Raw genomic sequence first — 18,973 nt, forward strand, 5'->3', positions numbered from 1 at the left:
GCATTTCATAACACACTATTAGATTGTATTAGTCTGTGCGCTGATCAGAGTAATTGTGCTTGCTTGCTTAAGCCTATTGGTGGAGCTACACAGTCAAGTGACTGACTCCCCAAATACAGAAGATTCTAGAAAATCCCTGGGCTCTCTGAAGAGACCAGACATATGTTGAATTTTTTTGCAAATTCTAGGACATTTTATGTTCTGTAAATAAATTATTTAGATTCACTTTGAGAAAATCAGATAAATAACAATCAGTAAATACTCAAAGAGTGGTGGTAACCATAATGCAAGTGCCTCTGTGAAATACATCATAACTTCCATATTAAACACTAACATGGAAATCCTGAAGTTTGGGTCTGTCACTCAATGCTTCTCCATGGGCTACACTGTGGACCTCTCCTTTGGAGAGAACATCACAAATGTCCCTTTCATTGTACTCTCAATAATGTTACAAACTCTATAAAAGGTTATGTAATGTTCAACCAGGTCGAATTGCAGTTCGAGCAGTGATCAGAATAATAAGTCAGTGGTGAGTATCTTTACTTCCTCACTAAATAAATCTCAGCCCAAGTTTTGGGATCATTTTCAAAGTTTTGAAATATGCTTTGTGAAATAACATTTCAATTAAATAATATTTGGGCTTGGAGGGTTGATTTATGAGGATGGGCTGCTTATGTTTTGCTTATATTGCCTTCAGAAATAATAATTGAGACATGATCTGATTGAGGTGTTCAGATGTTCAAAAGATTTACAAAATAAGTAGGGAGAGGGTCAGTTAACATGGTTGCCCAAATGCCTAGTTAGTGGTTCTGATTAATGCCAATATTGCAAAGTTCAATCCATGTTCTGTCTGAGGTAGACTCAGAACCTGCTTTATCTGTACTAATATTCAGGGCACTTCGATGTGGTTTTTGCGAATAATCAACATGGTGCTCCCTTCAGGAAGTAACTCAAGAGAATAAGGTAGATTCAAAGTTAAAAATCACACAACACCAGGTTATAGTCCAACAGGTTTATTTGGAAGCACTAGTTTTCGAAGCGCTGCTCCTTCGACAGGTGACTATAACCTGGTGTTGTATGATTTTTAACTTTGTACACCGCAGTCCAACACCAGACCTCCAAATCAAAGGAATTCTTTCCACTGATGGATGGAATCAAGAACAAGTGGAAGTGGTCTAAACATTAGAGCTAGATCATTTAGGAGGAGAGTTGGGAAGGACATTTTTACAAACAGATTCATAGAAATTTGGAACTTTATTCCCCTAAAGATTATGATTGCCAGAGATAATTTGCAGTTTTTACAATCGAGATTATTAAATGTCAGTTTAGTTGAACTATTAAGTTTTATAAAGTTGAAACAGAAATTAATTATGATATGAAATAATGGCAGAATACTGTTAAGGAAATGTATGGCTTTGTCTTCTTTCTCTCTTCATAAAGCCGTAAGTTTGTTGTTTAATGTTAATGACAACTTACTACTCTCTTGCTGTTGCTCTGACTTACAGATGGTGGCAGTGTTGAGGTGGCTGAAGCATTAATACTGATTCAATGTTTACAATATCACCACCAACTGGAATAAATTGGTACTGCAACTACAGTTGCTTGGCAACTGAGTTTAAGGGAACAAGTACAACCCTCAGAACACCATAAAATGCCTTACAATTTAAGTATTATATGTGAAATATTGTCCTCGCTTTGATAATGGAAAACATAGTAGCAAACTTATACATATTGCTCACATTGCAAATGGCAAAAAAGTAACCTTATAATAAAGATATTTCCCAGTTTTTCTCCAGATTGTATTCTTAACTTTGGCGGAATATTGGTGAAATCTCAGATTGATAAATAAATTATCTTCCCGCCACAACAGCAGATCAGGAGGATCCGCTGAGAATATTTCCCAACCAATCTGTTTTCATGTTGTTGCTTGAGATGCGAGTTATTAACCAGGATACAATCAGCTCTTTTTTAAAATAGTGACATGAGATTGTTCAAAGCCATCTCAGCAGGCAGAAATGTGTTTCACCCTCAAGACTCAAACAGCTTCCTCAACAAAGTAGCACTCCTCATCACTGCATTGAGCTTGGATATGTGCTTAACTCCAAGAACTCTGAAATTGGATCATTTGGTACCATTTTTTAGATCAGGTATTGGAAGGTGTCACGTCTGTGTCCCACAGCAAATGATTAAGGTGCCAGATAGTCACTTGCTCAAAACTGTGGCTAGAGATACCACCTATTTAAATTAAAGCCCTAAGATCTATTTTCTCAATTTTCTCAGGAACAAACGACTAAAACAAATGGCCTTTAAAGAAACTGTGACAGCAGCTGTGAACAGAAAGGTAAGTAACAATACTTCTGCTCATCTGGATATAGAGCTAGATGCAAGGCGAGGTCTCTCAAATCACCAAACACGAACTGCAGACTAGCTGAGATAGTTGTATGTTCCCTCCCAATTGCCTTGCACTATCACCCAGACTTATAGCTTTAGCTCTTTAATCAAATTCCAGTGAATCTATCTGACTATAATCCACACAACACAAGAGCAATGATTCGCCAGCAGACTAATATGACCTAATACTGCCATCGGACCCTTTAGGCATGGGTGTTGCGAGCATTTTGCTTCCCAATTGGACATAAGCTAATTTTTAGTCAACAGTACTTCTGACATCATGCATCTGTCCAAATTCTGTTATGTTATTGTACATAATCCATTGGCAATCATTTTACAGATCTATTGATAATAGTTATTTAAGAAGAAATTCTGACAATTGTTGAAAGAAAATTCATCCAAGTTACATCAGAAGCAAAGTGAGACTGCTGAATGTGGGATTGACTAAAACCACACAGATACCTGAGAGATTACAAGAAAGCAATTTCAGCTTTCAAAATTGTTCAATTGCTAAACTCAAACTGTACCACAGAACCAAACCTACTGGGAAATAGTTGGTTTAATTATTAGTATTAGCTGCTCTCTGCCAGCGCTACTAATGCTGCAATAAAGATCAATATCCCCTGTAGGCAGGGGAGAAACTACTCTCCATCTCCTAGTCATCATCTAGCTAATTTTGCAAGGTATAATGTACATATGCAAGCCTGGACTCTCTTGGTGATGTAGGTAAGATGAATGGATTAGTGTGGAATCAATGTTGTTAGAGTCGGAAGGGGTGCAATTTGAGGGAATATAGAACAAGTTAAGGAATCAGTTTTATCAACCACTAAAACAAAGCTTGGATTATTGATATTCAACATATTGTCTAGCCATCACCATTGTTAACAGCTAACCCAAGAATGCAACTTTAAAAAAAAGGTTTTGTGATTTACACATGAAAGAAGTGAAACTATCACTGTATTCTAACAGATTAAATGCTTCACAGACAATCAATTTTCAATGTATAATTTCAGTTACATCACACTGCAAATTTTTGCTCTAAATTTTGTGTTACGATCGAGCCCTCCACTATCACCTGATGAAGGAGCGTCGCTCTGAAAGCTAGTGTGCTTCCAATTAAACCTGTTGAACTATAACCTGGGGTGTTGTGTGATTTTTAACTTTGTATACCCCAGTCCAACACCGGCATCTCCAAATCATGGATTATTGATGTTCACTCAAACACCTTGTTGGATTACTGCCATTCATCTGCCAGTGTCTATCTGAATCAAAGATCAAAGAGAAACATTCTCATCTTTCTTCAAAACCAACTAATTCCTTATCAAATCATTTTAAGTTGATCTGAAATGTGAATCCTCCAGGACCCCTTCTCCTTAATCATAGAATCTCTACAGTGTGGAAACTGGCCCTTTGGCCCAACAAGTCCACACTAACCCTCCGAAGAGTAACCCAACCAGTCCCATTCCCCCACCCTATTCTATATTTACCACTGAACAATACACCTAACCTACACATCTCTGAATACTATGGGCAACTTATTAATGAACAATAATTACAAAATCACCAACTTTTATTAATATAGAATCTACTGAAACATCACAAGTTCACAGATAAAGCAAATGTATGATACTAAGCCAGAAGCAAGATATTAATTAAAAGATCAAAAGGTAGGTTTTAAGAAGTGTCTTGAAGGAAGTAAACAAAGGAGATAGATGAAGATGTGTAGAGAGGGAATTACGGAGCTTGAGCCATGGAAATGGAAGGTAAGGCCACCACATCGGGAACAATTACAAATGGAAATGAATAAGAACTAGAAGAGGATATCAGAGAGGGTTGTGGGTTAGGCATAGATCACAGAGATAGGACGTTCAAGGCCATGGAGGAGTTTGGAAACAAGAATAGGAATTTTAAGATCAAGATATTGTTTGACTAGGGACCAACCATAGTGTAATAGGGCAAAGGGATTTTCTGTGTGTTACAGCAAGGGAAGATGAATTTTGGATTACGTTAACATTACAGAGGTTAGAATATTGGGAGAAGACACAGGAGAGCATTTGACTTGAATCTCGAAGCAATTAAGGCACGAATGAGAGTTTCAGAAACTAAGACAAGAGTGAAGCTGGTTGATATTATAGAGATGGAAATAGGCAGTCTTTTTGAGGTCAGGAGCTCATCTCAAGATCAAATATAACACCAAGAGTGTGAACAGGCTGGCTTAATTTCAGACTGTCTTCAGGGAGATGGATTTAGTTGGTAGTTGGTAGTTGGTAGCTAGGAAACCGTTTATCATTGGAATCAGAAACAATGTCTTCAGTTTTTCCAATATTTATTCCAATTAGTCGAGGGTAAATGGTCTGAGCAACAGCGTGGGTGTTAAAAGATATGGTGGTCAGCTGGGTGTCAACGTGAAACCGAAGATGGTGCTTTCAAATAGTGTTGATGAGAGGTGGCATGTAAATTCGAAATAAGAAAAGGGATTGATCCTTTTGGGGACAGCATGAGTAATAGTATAGGAGCAGTAAGAGCAGTGATTGCTCTCTGGTCACAGCTAGAAAAGTAAGAATAGAACCAAATTGGAGCAGTACCACCTAACTGGATGACAGTGAGAGACACTGGAGGAAGATGCTATGGTCAACCATACCAAGGTTTGCAGGTAGCTGGAGAAGAGAATGTTGGTCTTTGTCACAGTCACATAGGACACCATTTGTGAATTGATAAGAGCTGTTCCAGTACTGTGGCAGGAACAGAAACCTGGAGGGAACCAAACATGGAATATGGTCATATATAGTGTCCCTATGTGCCTCATTAGACGTTATCCTGCACTATTAAAACCATGCAAGTGACGAAGCAGTGATAGTACCATTAAATTCTCTTCCTATTCAGCAAACTGTTTCTGCTTGCATCCTGTTCAAATCCACAGATTTATAACTGAGCTGCAAAACAAAAATGGCAGGATGTGCTCAGCTGCTTATCCATTGCCAAGTACAAAGGCATTTAAGTTCGGCAGAATACTGGCACTTCAACCTTCAACACTGTTTAAATCATTGCTTAAACTGTGCTCCTTACTGAGTTCCTTATGGCTGTTCCATGCTTGACATAATGCAGGAATGTCATGAAAGTTGCTGGTTTGCTGTCTCATTATCCTGTTTGTACAGGCTGTCAGCTTCAATTTAATGTAATGTTTTGAAATTAAATGATAGGTCACTCTAGTCCATAGTAATACTGGTCGATTTGTGTATAAATAAGCCTTTTCCACATCACTTGGCATTCCTAATCTTTCCCTAATGTTAAAAGAAAGAATGCATTTATATAGCAACTTTCACAAGCTCAGGACTTCACAAAGTGCTTTAACAGCAATGACATACTTTTGAAATGTTTTCATGAATGGAAGCTTTGTAACATTTCCGATTTAGTTTCACTCTTGAGTTTACCATTAATAAGATACATTTTAAATATCTTCAGAGTCTATCCAGTTCTGAACAAGGCTTCCACACAACCTGATCAAGATTGGAATCTCAGTAAGTATCTGAACACATCCCCTATTCCTTTGAGCACTGTTACACGATCCCTGTCAGCATTTATATTAGAAAAGAATGGGAGGTGTGTGCAGTGCATGAACCATCATTATAAGACAGTTCTCTGATTCATGCTCCTGTTCAGACAGACTCTGTGCCGGGTGTGCAGCGTCCACAACTTGACACATGAAGAATAGTTTGTGGAGTTGTTTATGGACAACTACAAATACCCATGATGCCATGCTCCAGTTAGAACTGCTGTTGGGAAAATGCAAACGAATATGGGATGAGGGAGTCATTTTACATATGTTATCCAATAGGAGACAATTTGCATTTGATAAATTCATGGAGTCACAACTTTCAATTTCACAGAATCGCTACAGTGCAGAGAGAGGCCATTCAGCCCACTGAGTCTGCACCAACCCTCCAAACAGCATCCCATTTTGACCCACGTCTCCACCAATTGAGTGTTTCCCAAGGCTAACCCATATATATAACCAGCACATCCTTGGACAATTTTATTTTAGCTTGGCCAATCCACCTAACCTACACATCTTTGGACAATGGGAGGCAGCCAGAGCACCTGGAGGAAACCCACACAGACACAGGGAGAATGTGCAAATTCCACACAAACAGTCACCCGAGGCTGAAATCAAACCCAGGGCCTTGGTATTGTGAGGCAGCAGTGCTAACCATTGTGACACCATTTGCACGTATACAGTGTAAATCATTCAAATCTTAGAGCCTTAGAGATGGATACTCTACCCATTAAATCTGTACCAGCTTTTGAAAGCGTTATCCAATGACATTCACTCCCCCAACTATGTCTTGTAGCTCTGCAAATTATTCCTTTTCAATGATATGTCTGATTCTCCTTTGGAACGTGACAATTGAAATTGTTTCCCTCACTCTCTCAGGCACTGCATTTCCAGATTGTAACACCTTGTTGTGCAAAGAAAATTCTGCTTACTCAGTGTGAAAATGAGTTGCAAGCTGTATCATGCCAGTCCCTGTCATATATTAGTGCTTCCTTCTATTTTGTCTGGAAATAAGCACTGGTTCCACAGGTTTTCTTTACAGTCCACATCATCTGTGAAATTCCTCGTGTCGCATAGTTAACACTTAACCAGGTAATATTGCAGGCGTAGGTTAATGCATCAACATCTCACACATCTCAATCCATTTCACTGCACTGTTCTATGCTACAAATTCACTTAACAGAATAATTTCTACATTTAGAAAGTCAATCATTAAGTAAATATAGAACAAGAGTTTAAAAAAATAGAATTATAGGAACAGGAGTACGCTATTCAACTGCTTGAACCTATTCTGCCATTCAATGCAAGGCTGACCTGTCTATTGTTGTTGCATAGTTTTAGGTCCACACTTAATGTTTGTGCTCAAGGCAGACCAGTGAGAAAAAGACAAAGAGAAAAAGAATTGTCTTCAGGCTCAGCCTCCTTTCGAACTCTATTTATTGTACATTAACACTCAAGACTGCTCTACCTGCTAACCGGAAATATACCAGGCTCTAATCCTCCCATTTCCATTCTTGTTAGGCTATTCTTAGCATTTGCTTTTCCCTTCAAATCCACTTTCTATGAATCCTATTCAACCCATACTGTGCTACTTATGCCAGTGGGGAATGGCTCTGTGACATCGTCAAAAGGTTGCTCCAGGGTATTAAAGCCCTTACTCAACATTGTGTATCTTATGAAGAGTCATCCAGACTCAAAATGTTAGCTTGCTCTCTCTCTCCATGAATGCTGCCTGACCCACTGTGATCTCCAGCATTTGTTGTTTTCAGTATAGATTCCAGCACCTGCAGTAATTTATTCCTACAACCTGGATCTTAATTCTAGTTATTTACAGTGTCCAGAACACCTGACACACTTTACTCATAAAAAATTCAATATCAAATTGACCCCCAGCAAATGTAAAATATTTTGGGTGAGATCACACCTGGAGTATTGTGTACGGTGTGGGCCTCCTGACCTATGAAAGGACATATTTGCCTGAGAGGAAGTGCGACAAATGTTCAACAAGTGATTTCTGTAATGCCAGGATTTTCCTCAGAGTAGAGATTGAGAAGACAGGGTGTGTATTTTCTAGAGTTTAGAAGAATGAGAGGTTAATCTCATTGAAACGTACAAATTTCTTCCAGGGCTCCAAGGAGCAGATTTATGAAGGTAGGCATTTGCAGGCTGGAGAAAGTTGCAGAGATTGAGAAAGATAAGGCCAAGATGGGATACGAAAACAAGGCTCATCAAAGAATAATGAGCTGGTTGTTTCCAAAAGGAGAATTAACTCTCAGTGATTTTAATAAAATATGTATGAGAGATTCTTAAGACAAGATATCAATCATTCACAGCCACCCAAATCTTCCAAGGAATTGCGTTCATTATTGGATTACTGTTCCTCTCAAAGTTTTCTCTGCCTCAACACTGCTCCATGTTTCTTCCCAGGTCTTCTGATCCCAGCTTTGTCAGAAATGCACAGCACAGCATCATTCAGAGAGCACTGTTGCAGCACTGTTAGAGTTGCGATAGGTGGGTCATGCCTGTTTTTACCAGATTAGCTGCCGTATGGCAAATTTAAATGCTCATTGGCCAAAGTGAGTAGTGAAGAGTGATGTAGTGTGGCAGGTGTGTAGGGTGACAGACAGCGGAGCTGGTAGACGGGTCTGCAGGATGGCTGGATGATCGGGCAGTATGGTTAGTAAGGTACTCAGCTTGTCGGAAGGGTCATCATTAGACTGGGGACAAGTTGGGAAACCAGGTCATCGACCAGTCGGTGTGAGTGAAGGGGATTCAGTTCTGGAAGGCGTTATACCAGACATTTCTGTTCACAATCTCCTGTTGGGAGCCGTTCAGTTCTCTAACACAAAATTGAAGACATCTGCCCACCATTCCAAGGAGTAGAGGAATTCTTTGTTGGAAGTAGAAAGTTCTTACGTAGTTCCCACTGTAACTTCCATAAGATCCCAATGCAAATCTCCAGCCTTACAGTTGGTCTCTGATGATCTAGACACCAAAAGATTTGGTCGATCAATTTTCAGCTGAACGCCCATTACATTACCGATAGCATCTTATATATTATGCACTTGGTCACGAGAATGTGAAAAATTCTACATCTATCTATGTAACTTAATTATATTGGAGAGAAGAATTTAATTTTGAGTAAATTAATTGTTCCGGAAAATGCTTTGGATTAACTGTCTTCCTTGTCAATGTTCACCAACATAACTTGAATGTTTTCTTATGAAGGTGTTATATATATGTGTTATATTGAAGCAATTGGTGTGCAGGTTGATTAGTTTTATCATGACACAAAGTTGGAAGTGAGAGAAAAAAGTGATATCTATTTTTAAATTATGACTTCTGGCATTCAGCATTCATTAAAAAAAATGAGTCACACCATTTGAAACTTGCACTCACTGCCCTGGGAATGGAAAAACAGCAATTAGTAATGTTCTCACTTGTGACCTACATTTAGCTATGTGTTGGAGTTATTGGTTAGTCTGAGTGAGAGTGGCCAAGTTGTTAGAATAGGATTATTCATTCTGTGAAAGTGCAGTGAGAGATCAAATCACTATTCAGTGGACAGAACTGTTTATCAGGAGATGATTTGCACTCTGATTAAACTGAACCAGACGTAGGGCAGGAATGTTGAAATGATGGGCCATTGCCAGATTATGGAAGGGAAGAAGGATGAAGTGGATCATTCAAGAATATGAGCTGAATTCGGGCAAAGGATATGGATCAGGTAGCCACCAGTGTTGGTGTGAAGACACTCCGAGTTGACCACACATGACTAATGGTACCCCCTTCCCTTTGATGAATTGCTTAGCATGCCTTTGACTTCTCCTTTGTGTGGAAAGGGATGAAACAATAAATGGGCCTTGCCCGTCAATCTGCATCCCATGAAGAAATTTTTAAAAGTTCACTTTTGGCAAGAATCATTGAAACCTACAGGGAGGGACAAGACAGTCAGTCTATGGTTTCTTGATCGGGTGTCTTTACTAAAGCAGTCGGAAAAATGCTTTATTCTCCCTCATTGTGCTTGAGTTGGTGCTTCAAATATGAACACACCATCTGTTCATGTTTACCGTGTCAGCTTCACTCAGTGACAACAGCTGCACCTTCAAATCAGTTGTCATTATTCAAGTCTCACTCCCAGTATAGTAGGCCACAGACTGTCATCTGGGTACAGTGCTGATGGCCTGTTGCATTGGCAGAGGTGCCATATTTTATTGAAATATTAAACCTGGAGGAGACAGGATTTCTACTGCTGTGATCGCTAACCATATATAAGATTAGATTAGATTCCCTACAATGTGGAAACAGGCCCTTCAGCCCAACTAGTCCACAATGATGCTCTGAAGAGTAACCCACCCAGACCCAGTTCCCTCTGACTAATGCACCTAACACTGTGGGCAATTTAGCATGGCCAATTCACCTGACCTGCACATCTTTGGACTGTGGGAGGAAGCCCATGTAGACACGGGGAGAATGTGCAAACTCCACACAGCGATCGCCTGAGGCTGGAACCAAACCTGGGATCCTGGTGCTTTGAGGTAATAGTGCTAACCACTGAGCCACCATGTTCATTGCTGTTTCTGTGACCTTGCAGTACTCAAATTGGAAGGCACACATGCTCCATTACAACAGCACAAACTGCATTTCACTTGTAATTAATTGGCTACAAAGTCTCATCGGACATTATGGCAGTATGAGTGATGCGATTTAAAGGTTAGGTCATTCTTTTTTCTTTAAATCACTTCTGTGACAAGAACCTCAGTATTATGGGCCAGGCTAGACCCCCTCAAAGTATTTTAATAAGGTCGCCGGGACCCTAGCTTTTCTTATTTTAAGGGCAGGTGTGAAGTGGATTATCCAAGTCTGATGAAGCTGGTCAAACCACCCGGCTTTAAGCAAAACAGAATTTATTTAGACACAACAGTTGAAACACAAACAAAAGAAAATGGAATCTAGAATAACTTAATTATTGGAAAACTCAACTGACCTGACACAACAACTTAACTAAAGAGCTGTTCCAATTTCAATAACATCCCACAAACATACCCCTTGGCAAACACAAGGTCTTACAGGCAGGTGAGACTTCAGAGAGAGAAGCCAGCCAAGAATCATCTGATGAAGCACAGAATCTTTTTGTACTGTAGCAGGTTCTTCTACAGCTACCAGCAGCTTCTCTGCTACAACTAAACCAAACTCGGAAAAACCTTAATTGACAGAACTGGCCACTCCGTTGCCATTGTCAAACGAGGTCTTTCCAGACAGTTCAGCACCTCTGCCTTTATGACCTCTCTTAAAGAAACCCAAGGACAAAATAATCTTGTTAAAGTGACAGCATCATCACACAGCGCATAGTGTTAATACACAGAGGGTTTAGGTACAGCTTGATGTAACTACATACGAAGGTGGTCATCAGAACGAGGTCAATATTGGCTTTAGTTTTCCACCATTTGTCTAAAGATTTATACACAATGTTCCTGAAGTATAGTCAATTTCCAGCCACTAGCAATTCTGATTTAAATAAAAATGTCCCAAACTCTATTCACATTCACGCTTTAAAATTGATGACCTTTTTACAAAAGACACTTGGATGAAAGGAAATATTTTTTCAATATTAAGCCTATCAAAACCTTTCAGAAAATTATATACAAAACTCCAGTAAATGCCCTCTTTGCCTAACCTAACCTGAATAGTTGAATGTCTTTAAATTGTTTTACTACTAAACTGGCAATTTCTAAATGTGTGACTCATAATGCTTGCACAAGACACATAAGGCTTGCTTTTGCAGACATGCTTTTTGTGCTAAAACAAAGAAAATATCATTTGAGCCACAAATTGTGAACATTAACAATTATCATTGTTTGAGAATTATTTAATGAGATACTCATCACTTGTTTTAAAAAAATTCACTTTATTCATAAATGTTTAGAATTATACATGGTCATTCAAAGTTGACAAACCAAATCACCATCTCCCCATTACTCACTAGGTTTGCAATTACAGTTAATACTTACCAGACTCATTACATGCCAAATATATAATTTGAGGGCTCTCAGCCAGTTTCCAGCACCTCAACGTACTATGCTGAGGGACTGGGGGAATAAAGATGAGGAGTCAGTTTACCCCTCCTCAAACAGGAACTTAATAATTTAGGGTTTTCCATCCAGAATTCTTCGGAGTTGAGGAATCTCAGCTGGTGTCTAGGTGTAACAGCCCCACGGCAGATCCAAGCTGAAGATGGTGACTTGGCTGTCTGCAAGGAGTCTTTGACCTCCGATCCTCTGCTGCCTGTGATTGTCATTCCTTTTATTCCACACCTTTCCTGATCGACAGCAAAATGCTTGACACAACAAGGAGAGAGAGGAGAGGGCTGCCTGACTCCAGATTTGATCTGAAAGCTTTGTCATTCCCATCAAGTGATTAAGATCATGCCCCTGATTTTTGTGTACAACAGTTGGATCTGGATATGCATTCCTCTCCTGAGGCACCATCCCCTCCCTCTTTAAAGAGTGCATTTATTGTGTACCGTGCAATATTCAGTTAAAGGCTTTCTCCGAGTCAAAACTAATGGGGAAGGTGTCATTAGCAGCTGTATCTCTGAGTAACATAAGGTTATCAACAATCTACCTGTTCAGCATATAGCACGTCTGATCAGGGTGGATCACCAACTGCAGAGCTGATTATGATGGGTCACCAATTTCTTATTTCCTTCCACTTATTAAGAAGAATGATGTTGCCTTTCCCCAAACGGAAAAAAAACCCAGTAAAACTGCTGGATGAGACATTGGTCTGACTTGTTTTGTATACTTCGAAGCAAGAGGACCAGAATGTGCATTTCCGTGTGCTCGTGATTTTTTAAATTGTTTATCCCTCGAGTGTCTTGTGGACTCTGACACGCAGCCAGCTCAAAGCACACCCTCAGGCAGTTCCATGAGTTCTGGCTCTTCAATCCAGCCTCACAAATCTCAATTTAACTACGACAGTAAGCCATCATTCTGATTTAGTTAGTGATTTATCCAAAGCCTCTTGATGTTCACACTGAACAATTCCTAACTGTGTGTCAGAGTGGTTTTACTGCTCTCCAATCTTTCTAACTCCCTTTAAGTTCCTCAGTATGTTTGTGGTCAACAGTTTCACATCTAGCTTCCATTTCGCTACGTCTGTAGGTGACAGTCAGGCACTGGTCAGAGATTAACAGTGGCTTGACATTGATGCATCAGAACATGAATGATTAAAAAAAAAACAGCATGTTTCTCCAGGGACAGACAGATTCATTTGGCTTTGACCAGATTTACCGGCACAGCACAATATCAGAAGCTGCCGTATCGTTTGATGGCTTTAACCACTTTCACCATGCGTCTAAACATCTGTCAACCTTGTCAAAACAACAAGTCACGATGATGATACAGTTGAGCACCAGCCAGAATGACTGGTCTAGATGCCACCAGTCACGATTGGAGGCACTGAAGATTGGCCAGCTCCTTTCTGTTATGAGCCAGGACATACATGTCAGTTAAACAGCTTGGAGAATTATTTTAATACATTACACATACAAGGTGGTGTGTGTTCATCACCTCCATAACCTCAGAGTTGTTTCCCTGCAGCAGAACGCACAGGGTGGAAGCACAGGAAACACTTTCTCCTGACCAGATCATTGGCACATACATCCACAATGGCAACTATGTCTGCAGGAGCTGAGGTAAGTCTCCATGTTTAACTGAGGCAGGTCTTCACAAGATGTGGCCTGACTGACCACATAGATTTCAAACTTACCCTCATTCTGGACTTTCTTCACCAAAGTCTTTCTCTCCTTCCAGTAAATGGTGTATTGTAAAAACATCCAAAAAAATGATAGAGGAAAGCCGACACAGGACTCGTACAAGGGCTGGTTAACCACCAAGAATAGGCATTTGCAAAAACTGAACACTGTAAGTCTTCTGGGTGCTGCAACTCTTACTTCTTCCTGGTAGACTACAATTCCTAGATCTTCAGCAAGTGTTTGAGTGGGAGCCTGTATGATGAAATCTAATTTCAACACACTATGGTTGGAAAATGAAAGATATTGAGATCACAGTGATTGGTTTGTGGCAGGTTAACAATTTAGACCAAAATATTATATTTGCAGTCAAAGGTTACATGTTTTCTAAACGCCATATAGACATCTGTCCTGAATAATATAAGATTCTGCCCAATAGACTCCACTTCTTCTCTGAACTATAACCTTCTTATGTCTCAAAGAAGAATAAAGAACAGCACAGGAACAGGCCCTTCGGCCCACCAAGCCTGTGCCAACACATGACACCTTTCCAAACTAAAAACCTTTTGCCTCCTAAGTGGTCTGTGTCCCTCTATTATCTGCTTAATCATTTATCTGTCAAGATGCCTCTTAAATGTTGCTATTACATCTGTTTCTACCACCTCCTTTGGCAACACATTTCAGGCACTGACCACCCTCTGTGGTAAACTTGCCTCTCATATCTTCTTCAAACTTTCCCCCTTTTACCTTAAACCTATGTCCACTAGTAATGGACATTTTTACCCTGGGAAAAAGACTCCAACTATTCATTCTATCCATGTCCCTCATAATATCCTGAACTTCTATCAGGAGACCCCTCAGCCTCCAATGTTCAAATGAAAACAAGTCACGTTTGACCAATCTCTCCTCAATTCTAATGCCCTCCAAACCAGGCAGCATCGGTGAGGGCGGCACGGTGGCACAGTGGTTAGCACTGCTGCCTCGCAGCGCCAGAGACCCGGGTTCAATTCCCGACTCAGGCGACTGACTGTGTGGAGTTTGCACGTTCTCCCCGTGTCTGCGTGGGTTTCCTCCGGGTGCTCCGGTTTCCTCCCACAGTCCAAAGATGTGCAAGTCAGGTGAATTGGCCTTGCTAAATTGTCCGTAGTGTTAGGTAAAAGGGGTAAATGTAGGGGTATGGGTGGGTTACGCTTCGGCGGGTCGGTGTGGACTTGTTGGGCCGAAGGGCCTGTTTCCACACTGTAAGTAATCTAATCTAATCTAATCATCCTGATAAGCCTTTTCTGTACCCTTTCCAAAGGCTCTACATCGGTTTGGTAATGTGGTGACCACAACTGTACACAATATTCCTAACTGAAAAGTGTGGCGTTGGAAAAGCACAGCAGGTCAGGCAGCATCTAAGGAGCAGGAGAATTAATGTTCGGACATAAGCTCTTCATCAGGAATGAGTCTCTGATTCGACTCTAATCTCCAGCATCTGCAGTCCTCACTTTCTCCTAGTTGACAATTTTCCTAATGTGGCCTAACTGAAGGTTTATACTGTTGCAACAAGACTTGCCAATTTTTAAACTCTATATCTGACCAATGAAGGCATGCATGCCATGCGCTTTCTTGCACACTGTAGCGATTGGAACAAGGGCCAGGTGGATATCATTGACGTTGAGATCCTTGATTGGCCCAGGTTAACAACCCCAATCAGGGAGCCCTAACTGACAGAGATAAACAGGCGATTTTATTTCCCCGTCCAACTTTATTTTGATTTAATCCCTGCCCTCCCCTTCACTGTTTGATCACGCAGCATTGCCCTTTGATGTGAAGGGCACTGCTTGTCACTGGCCACTTGGGTGTTTCTTCTCCTTTTGGTGGTGGAAATTGAATAAAGATTCGTGCAACTTGTGTCTCTCACTGTGCCTCACACCTGCACACACACAACATGGGTGCTGGGGAAAAATAAGCACTACCGTAGTGAGGCGGTAGTGTGGGGTTTAAAAAAAGAAAAAAAAATATACAAATGTTGCCATTTGCATAGAATTGTGGACCTGCATACCTAGATCCCTCTGTCTGATAATGTTTTAAGGGCTCTGTCTGACTGGTGATTTTCCATGCAGTCAATTGGCAATCTATTCAGTTTTGGGAAATAGCATTTCAATCAAATTTCTTCTTGCACATTCCCTGGGCTGGGGAAGGTTAGTGAAAGAAGTGTTTGATCAGGGCAAGTTCAGGAGGAAATATTTTAAAAATGTGAAGCTAAGAATTATTTGTATGTAGCTTAAACAGAATGGTTAATTATTGGAAAGTTACTACCATGCCCAATTAAACTGGTAGTGAAGGATCATTTGGGTCATGCATCTGCACTATCTAAGTGTATTGGAGTCACCGAAAGCTTTACCAATAGGGAGCATCAAAGAGCAAATGCAATCAAGCATAACTGCAAAAACAGCACTTGATTGAGAAAACTACTGAGCTAGTCAAGTATGGCAATCGATCTAAGTGTTAAAAATACCATGAAACAAGAGAGTAGGAACAGCAATGCTAAAAGATGGGCAGCCTTCATTGTGTTTAGAATCAGTCCCAGTTTTATTTGAGCATTGCACTAAGGTCAATTGTTTGTTCATTGCCTGCTGATTCTTCATCCTGAACCATTTCCCCAGGCAGCTTCTTTTTTCCCCAATCAGTGTGGTTTATTCAAGTCTACTCCAACCAGAACAAAATTTGAATGTGCTTTGTTGGTACCATCCTACCCCATAGGCTAGCCATCTAGCCCACTGAGCTAATCAGCTCCTTGGATTTTGGTTCACAAGTTGAAGAAACAGATTTCTGTTTTCCACAAGTTTAATTAGATTGCACCTCAGAGCGAAAAAAAAAATCGATACCTCAGACTCACACATTTCAAGCCTGTCAGGAAGCAGACAGCTTAATAACAGAGAAGTGTAAGAATCTCTAAAAGCATCCACACTGGGGAGAACTGTAGGATGCTATTCAGAATTGAAAGCGAGTGCTTTCATGTAAAAGTGGAGAAACCCAGTTGAAAATGAACCCTTTCGGAGCCAACAAAGGGAAAAGTAATCACAACATTTCAAAGAAAGAAGCTCAGCAGGCTGTGGCTATCATTTGACATTAGGGAATACAAATGCTGAGAAAGGTTCTTTACAATCATATGTGGTACAGATGTTCCCAAGGGGAGCATAATAGCAGCAGCATGGATTAGAGTTGTACATTGTGACTATGCAGAAATCCCTAGACAGCTGACTCCCAGGAATTGCCTGAGAAGTTGAAGTCTCTTTGACACCATTACCCAGCATCTGGGATCTCTTGCCCCCCAAAAAAAGTCCCCAACTTGAGTTACAGCCAATTATATTACCACCCCTAATTATCAGCATTCTGAGAGTTACCATTGACCAGAAACTGAACTGGAAAAGTTAAATAAACATTATGTCCATAACAGCTGTTCAGAGACTGGAAATCCTGCAGCATGTAATTAACCTCCTAGCTCCCCAAACTCTGTCCATCATCTGCAAAGCACCATTCAAGAGTACGATAGAATGCTCCTCACTTGCAGTCCCAGCAATGCTTAAGAAGCTTCACACCATCCAGGTCAAAGCAACTTATTTGATTGGCACCACATATACAAACATTCAGTCCCTCCACTATGGATGCTCCGTAGCAGCTGTGTAGCATCTGAAAGATGACTGTAACAATTCTCCAAGGCAATTTAGGCAGTACCTCCTAATCCATGACCACTTCCATATTGAAGGACAAGGGAAGCAGGTATATGGGAACATCACCAACTCCTGCAAACTCCCCTCCAAGGCTCTCTTTATCTCTATTTGGAAATACATTGCCACTCCTCCCAGGGATATTGGGTCAAAGTCCCCAAACTTTGCAGAAAGCTATTTAGATTGTGCAGGATACAAAAACTAGGAAGAATCATAAATAAATCCTAAAAGAAAAAGGGCAATCTTATTACAGGAGAGCAACAGAACCTATCAGTTTTATAAATTGCAGACATTCTGAAAACATTCTGTAAGAAGCCATCTCCAAAGGACAAGCCAAAGAACAGGTACAAAGACTTAGTGCCAGCATTGTGGAATAAAAAACGTCACACTGGTACAAGCAGTGCCCAGTTATGACAAGGCAATAATTAATCTGTAGAACTATAGGTCACTTCCAGAAGATGTGCAGAAGTAAAATGCAGTTTCAGAGCAGAAAAAAATCAAATAACTATTCATTTTAATGCAATTGATCAATCAGCATGAGGGAATGTATTCAATTCTAGGGGACGTTAGTGATCAAATTAGTGCAAATTTGACAGAGCTGTTTATGTTAATGGACATCTCATTTATTTTAAGCTTGATACAATTACAAGTGTCATTGCCCTAATAGATCAATTAACATGGCAGAACAATAAGAACTATACTCTACAGAAATAAAACCACAAAATCTAGACTGCAGGTTTTAAGATTAAAAGATGTGCTACAAGCAACACTACGATACAAATGGTGTCAGACAGTATAGAATGTATATGCAATTCACTAACAAGAAACCTCATCCAAATTAGAATGTGCGTTTTGACTTCAACTCTCTTTGAAAGATCAAAGAATTTGAATGGCATCGGCATATAAGAGAAGGGATCCCCCAAAATTATTTACAGGTTTGGGGAATCTCATCACTGGTCACAGCATTACATTAAAGAACAATGCTAAACCATTGTGTCGATATACCCAGGAAGATTTGTCATTTCTTAATGAATCAAATTCAGAAGAAGCAACGGGATTATCAGAATGGGTATCTTTTCTCTGGTGACAAAGCCAAACAAATTCTGTATGGGTGTGTTTACTGTACCCAAATTGACAGGATCCAAGAGAACATATATTGACCAGACACAGCTCAACAAGGTAGCGATGAGGAAAATCCACCCTATGTCTACAGTCAATAGAAGTTTAGCCAAACTATCTAAAAGCAGAATTGTGATGCCAACTATGGCAGATGCTATTCAAGGACTTTTACTACCATTATTAACTTGACCACTCCATCTGGGAGGATTTTGCTTCAGTAGACTACCTTTTGGGTTCACTTCACACTCAGGGATTTTTCAGCCGACTATGTCCAATACTTTATTAGATTTAGAAGGTGTCTTATGTCAGATGGATGACACATTGATACAATTGGAGATCATGAAGAGGCATGGCCAGAGCTTTCATGATGTTTAAAATGCGTACATGCCCAAAAGGCTTAGCTTCAACAAGTGTGAATTTTCTGAGGAATAATTTTCTGGG

General features: G+C 40.1%; 1 protein-coding gene across 1 annotated transcript in view; it reads right to left on the bottom strand.

The window, feature by feature from the left end:
• The window catches only part of LOC122547402 (uncharacterized), a 73,418-nt gene that overhangs the window by 4,573 nt on the left and 49,872 nt on the right, over nt 1–18,973 (bottom strand). The gene's annotated exons all lie outside the window — the stretch shown is intronic.

Source organism: Chiloscyllium plagiosum, unplaced genomic scaffold, assembly GCF_037043375.1.
Source record: "Chiloscyllium plagiosum isolate Xiang-an unplaced genomic scaffold, Cpla_swu_hap1 HiC_scaffold_29, whole genome shotgun sequence".
In the NCBI taxonomy this organism is placed as follows: domain Eukaryota; kingdom Metazoa; phylum Chordata; class Chondrichthyes; order Orectolobiformes; family Hemiscylliidae; genus Chiloscyllium; species Chiloscyllium plagiosum.